The sequence below is a fragment of the Carya illinoinensis genome, chromosome 2 (genome assembly GCF_018687715.1).
Source record: "Carya illinoinensis cultivar Pawnee chromosome 2, C.illinoinensisPawnee_v1, whole genome shotgun sequence".
NCBI lineage: Eukaryota > Viridiplantae > Streptophyta > Magnoliopsida > Fagales > Juglandaceae > Carya > Carya illinoinensis.
Window position 1 is genome coordinate 14,752,521 of NC_056753.1, and position 6,250 is coordinate 14,758,770.

The 6,250-nt window shown below is 35.7% G+C and overlaps 1 non-coding gene across 1 annotated transcript; it reads left to right on the top strand.

Annotated features, from left to right (window-relative positions):
- Positions 1–5,857: 5,857 nt before the first annotated feature.
- LOC122302054 lies at positions 5,858–5,965 on the top strand. Its single transcript, XR_006240302.1, has one exon. It is a non-coding gene; the product is annotated as a small nucleolar RNA R71 (small nucleolar RNA).
- The last annotated feature ends 285 nt before the right edge of the window (positions 5,966–6,250 follow it).

The window sequence follows — 6,250 nt, forward strand, 5'->3', positions numbered from 1 at the left end:
GCTAATGATGATGAATTTGCTAGTGTGTATGGAACATGTGAGGAAGCATCGTTTGGTAAGTTCTATAAACTAGATTAGTACTTGTTTAGAGAGAAAAGACTTTGTGTACCTACTAGTTTTATGTGTGAGTTGCTTATGTGTGATAGACATGGAGGTAGTTTGTTGGGTAACTTGGGTGTGTTGAAGGTTTTAGACATGTTATATGAGCACTTTTGGGCATATCATTTGTCATTCATTGATGTGTTGCATGAACGTTTATGGCAGTATCATTTGCCATTCATTGACGTGTTGTATGAACGTTTGTGAGAATATTATTTGCCATTCATTGAGGTTGCATATAATCAGAGTTGTCATTTTGGTGTAAGGAAGACTTTAGATGTGATTCATGAACGTTTATGGGAATATCATTTGCCTTTCAGTGACTTGTTGCATGAATGTTTGAGGGAGTATCGTTTGCCCTTGTTAGAGTTTGCATGTGAGAGGACCATGCATACTACCATTTTTTATTCTTATCTTGAAATTGTATATGGTTTTAATCCACTTACTCATTTAGCATTGATGTTTTTGCTTGTTGATGACAGGAGAGGCTTGGATAGACCTCTTCACATTCTTGAGAAAATTAATGATAATTCATATCAAGTGGATCTTCTCGATAAGTACTATGTTTCTGCTACTTTCAATGTTTATGATCTTTTTCCCTTTGATCCAAGTGAAGATTTGAGGTTGAATCCTTTTGAGTAGATGGGGAATGATGGGCCCCAAGGTGGATCAAATCTTAAGAATTAATTACAAAATCGAGAGCTAAGAAGAGTAAGGAAACAATACAATGATTGGTGCAATCCACTTGGAAGACAGGACTTGGGCCAATTGTTATTGAAGGCCATGGACTTATTTATTTTATTAAAATGGCTTATTTTATTAGTCATATGAATTCATCTAGAATAATTGGGCTTGGGGAATGTCCGGCCCACATGTCTTATTTCTAATGAACTATGGTCTTTAGGAAGGCCTTGTATTTTGGCCAATAGCTTATTTAAAAAGTTATTATTTTATTTGGACTAGGGTTTTAGAAGTTACTGTAGCACGACACTGTTTACGCGACAGTACCATGGCACTATTCACTAGGGTTTTTAGGGATTGTTTATTTAAACCACTTGTAGCCACATTTGACGAGGTTAGACAATATTGAATTTTCATTGTGAGTTGAGTTTACTCCTCTTGTTCTTGATTGAACTTTTGAACTTATTAAAGGTAAATCACAACTTTTGTGGCATTCCTCCTTTGTAATCTGAGTTCTTGAGACGGGTTCTTCAACGAGTCTAGATTTTAATATAATATAGGTTCTTGAAACGAGTTTTTAACGGGTCTAGATTCTCTATCCATGGACTTGAGTTTGACTTTCTTGGATTTGTTTTTCCAATATTGTTGTTGGGTCTCAAAGCGAGTCGATTGGGGTGCACTTCACCATCATAACAGGGAAACTCAAACAATCTGACCATCCACATCTACCTGAAATGAGCTTCCATTAGCGTGAAGATCTACTATGGATAATGATTAAGCTGAAATATTGCATATTTCATTTATTTAGAACCAACATATTTTAATCATTTCATGACATTATTTTTTGTTTTAGATAGAAAAATGGTTAATAGGCATAAATCCGAGTTATGATTTAAATTGATTAATATCATGATTTATGTTTAACTTTATAACATGTGATTTAATTAGACAATATTTTCTCATGCACAACACAACTGTGATATTCTATTCTTTATTTTAATTTTTTTTTAGTTTCGAATTTTGTGTGTTCTTTACTTTTTTGTTTTTAGAATGATTTTTAAATAAGCTTTTCCCCCCAAAATCCATGCAGATGGACAAATATGTGGTAAAAAATTGCTACTCAAGACAAAGACAAAACAAAGCAAGAAGCCATGAAACATACAATATACATTTTCTTGGTTTCCAGCCTTTCAACTTTTGACCAAAGAGAAGCACGCCACTTCTTGTTTTGGCTCTTTGGGTTTTGAGGAAAGAAAGGAAAATAGCAGTTGGCTCTTTTTGACTTGGAAACAAGACGCAGCAAGAGACATTTTGGCAGCTGCTCTGTACACAAAAAGGGAACCACATGAAAAATCTCAAAGGGCTGAATGACAGAAGGATAACACACTAGAAATCTCAGTATCAGGTACACACGTCCTAATAATCTGATCTGAATAGTATTTAAACAGGTATGGTCATCATAGAAAAAATATTTAGCTTCATATTTCAACCTCTTGATGTCCTGGGCAGCCCAATGTGGGGGAGTTCTTCTTGTGACAAGAAAATTTACAAGATCAGCATACCATGGTAAAGTGTTAACTGAAAATAGTTGTTCATCAGGAAAATGATCCGAAATTAAAGGAGAATGTTCAGAATTCTCATATGTAAGTCGAGATAAATGATTTGCCACCACATTTTCCACCCCGTTTTTATCCTTTATTGTGATATCAAATTCTTGCAGCAAGAGAATCCACCTTATTAGTCTTGGTTTTGTATCTTTTTTTTATAAGAGGAATTTGAGTGCTGCATAGTCAGGAAAGATGGTGACAGAAGAGCCAAGCAAATAAGATCTAAATTTATCCAAAGCAAATACAACAACAAGGAGTTCTTTCTCTGTGGTAGAGTAGTTCCTTTGGGCAGCATTCAAAGTTTTACCAACATAATAGATGACATGTGGCATCTTGTTTTTGCGCTGCCCAAGTGCAACTCCTACTGCAAAATCGCTAGCATCACACATTAATTCAAAATGGAGAGTCCAATCAGGAGGTTGAACAATGGGAGCAGTGGTGAGGAAGGATTTTAACTGATCAAAATAGTTTTAACATTCACTGGTCCATTCAAATTTGACTTCATGCATAAGAAGTTGACAAAGAGGTTTAGAGATATGACTAAAATTTTTTATAAATCTTCTGTAAAAACCAGCATGGCCTAAAAATGACCTAACATCTTTTACATTCCTAGGCGCAAGCAAGTTTGAAATTAACTTTATTTTAGCCTTATCAACCTCAATGCCTCGTGAGGACATAATGTGTCTAAGAACTATGCCCTACTGTACCATAAAATGACATTTCTCCCAATTTAACAGCAGTTGGTTTTCCTCACATCTAGTTAGAACAACTTGTAGGTTGGCCAAGCAAGCATCAAATGATTTTCCAAAGACTAAAAAATATCCATAAATACTTCTACAATGTCCTCAATTAAATCATTAAAGATGCTTAACATGCAGCTTTGAAAAGTAGTCAGGGCATTACATAGCCCAAATGACATTCTTTTGAAAGCAAATGTGACAAAGGGACAAGTAAATGTGATTTTCTCTTGGTTCTCAGGGGCTATCTCTATTTGATAATACCCATAAAATCCATCCAAAAAACACTAATACTCATGTCCTGCTACTTTCTCTAAAATCTGGTCAAGAAAAGGCAAGGGGAAATGGTCCTTCCTAGAGGCTGCATTGAGTTTCCTATAGTCTACTCACATTCTCTAGCATGTAGTCATCCTAATAGGCACTAACTCCCCCTTGTTATTTTCTATCACAGTGATCCCAGATTTTTTTGGAACAATTTGGATTGGACTAACCCATTTGTTGTCTGCAATGGGATATATGATGCTTATGTCTAAAAGTTTCAAAACCTCAGCTTTCACTACTTCCTTCATCGTAGGGTTTAATCTCCTTTGCATCTCCCTAGAAGGTTTTGAATCTTCTTCTAAATATATCCTATGAGTGCAAGTAAGAGGGCTTATACCTTTGATATCAGCAATGGACCAACCAATGGCTGCTTTGTGTTGTCTTAGCATGGTCAGTAGCTTATTCTCTTGATCAGGAGTTAATTGAGAAGAAATTACCACTGGGAATGAGTTTCTAAACCCAGATGAGCATATTTCAGTTCTGAAGGCAGGGATTTTAATTCCAGCACTGGAACTTTTTCTGTGGAAGGCTCAAGTGCTGCTGGAGATGCTGGTAGTGGCTCAAATTTGAGCTTCCACTGCACCTCAGTGGGTTTTCTGCAACACAAATAGAAGACATAGTGTCAGCAGATTCGATTAACTCAAGGGAGTTTTCTAATTCCTCCCATTGTTCATTAATATCATAATTCAGCAAAGAATTTTTAGAAAGAAGAGATTCCAGTGCATTGACTTCTTGAAGATCCTCGAGCTCTTAAGGTTGCCTGTACAAATTGAAAATGTTCAGTTCTAAGGTCATGTTCCCAAAGCTTAATTTCAAGACACCAATCTTACAATTAATTATGGCATTAGAAGTTGCTACGATTTGGAATGGGCAGTTACTTTCATGTTTAATACCACGAAATCTACTGGGTAGTAGAATTTATCTACTTGCACGAATACATTTTCAATAATACCTTTGGGTATTTTGATGGATCTATCGGCAAGCTGTAAAATAATAGAGGTAGCCTTTAATTCCCCAAACCCAGTTTTTCATACAAACTAAATGGAAGTAAATTAACCCCTGAACCCAAATCAAGTAAAACCTGGCCAATTTTTGAATTTCCAATGACACAAGAAATAGTTGGTGAACCAGGGTCGTTATACTTGGGTGGTGTGTGATTTTGAATTATTGCACTGACTTACTCAGTGAGAAAAGCCTTTTTCTGCACATTTAACTTCCTTTTTACAGTGCATAAATCCTTTAGAAACTTAGCATAAGCAGGAATTTGCTTAATGGCATCAAGAATAGGAATATTCATCATAGCTTGTCTAAAAATTTCTAGAATTTCAACATGCTGTTTTTCTTTATGCAGAGAGAGCAATCTATGTGGGAATGGGGTAGGTGTGGGGCATGGAAGTGCTTCAGATTCTAGCATGCTAGGCTCACCTCTATTTTTAGAAGGGTTAGAAATTTTACCTGAGCTGGCTGCACCATGTGCAGAAATGTACACAACGTTACCACTTCTTAGAGTTGTGATGGCCTTGATAGATTTGACATTGACACTTTCAACATTACTTTGAGCTTGCTAGTTTAGTCCTTGGGGGTTGGGTTGCGGTTGAGCAAGGAATTTCTCCTTTTCTTGAGCACTCAAGGAGGTGGTGACTCTTGTGAGTGATCCTCTGACGTCATTTATTGCTTGTGTATTCTGGTTGTTTATTGTATTCTGATTTTACATGAACTGTTGGAGGCTCACTGACAGCTGGTGTATGGCATCTTCCAGGTTCTTCTTTTGCACAGGAGGTGTGTGATTTGCATACTGTGAAGGTCCTAGAGTTGTTTGTGCTGAATAAGGGGTGTATTGGGCAAGTCTTGAGCCTGATGGCTACTCATTTCTCCAACCAAAATTAGGATGGTTTCTCTAACCTGAATTATAAGTGTTAGAATATGGTCCAAAAAAATTTTTAGAAATCATATTCACATCATTAGATTAGTCCAGTAAAATTTCTTTAAAACCAAAAATTGTTGGGCATGCACTAGTCACATGCCCTGGATCTTCATATATATTACATTTCTCAGAAGTAGATGGTAAGACTTATAACTCATTGACTTTCTTAAGCTCTATGTATTCAACCTTCTTAGAGAGTAAAGCAAGTCTAGCATGTAAATCATCAGATTCTTTCAAGTGATACTCCCACCCCCACTTAAAAATTTTTTATTTTCAGATCTGTCATACACCTCATAAACATCCCATGACTGGGCATTTTCAGACAAGTACTCAAAGGCTTCCAAGGGTTCTTTATTAAAAAAACTCACCATTGCATATTGTTTACACAAATTGTCTCATATTTTGTTGTAAACCCTCATAAAAAAAAAAAAAAAAAAAAAAAAAAAAAAAAAAAAAAAAAAAAAAAACTTATGACTCTCCTATCTTCATATCCATGATGAGGACATGCATTCAATAAGTCTTTAAAATGTTCCTAGCAATGATAGAATGTTTCTCCATCCTTTTGACCAAAATTCATAATTTGTCTTTTTAAAGCATTGGTTCTATGCATTGGGAAAAAAATTTTTAAAAATTCAGTTTGCATTTCCTACCAAGTCCCAATAGACCTAGGCCTTAAGGAATTTAGCCAGGTCTTAGTTTTATCCTTTAGAGAAAATGGGAACAATTTTAACCTAATAACTTCTTCAGTGCATGTTCTATCCATGAAGTTTGAGCAAACCTCTTCAAACTCTTTGATGTGCAAATAGGGGTTTTCTAATTCCATGCCATAAAATGTGACACCAGTGGAATCATCCCAGGTTTGAAGTTAAAATTATTTGTAT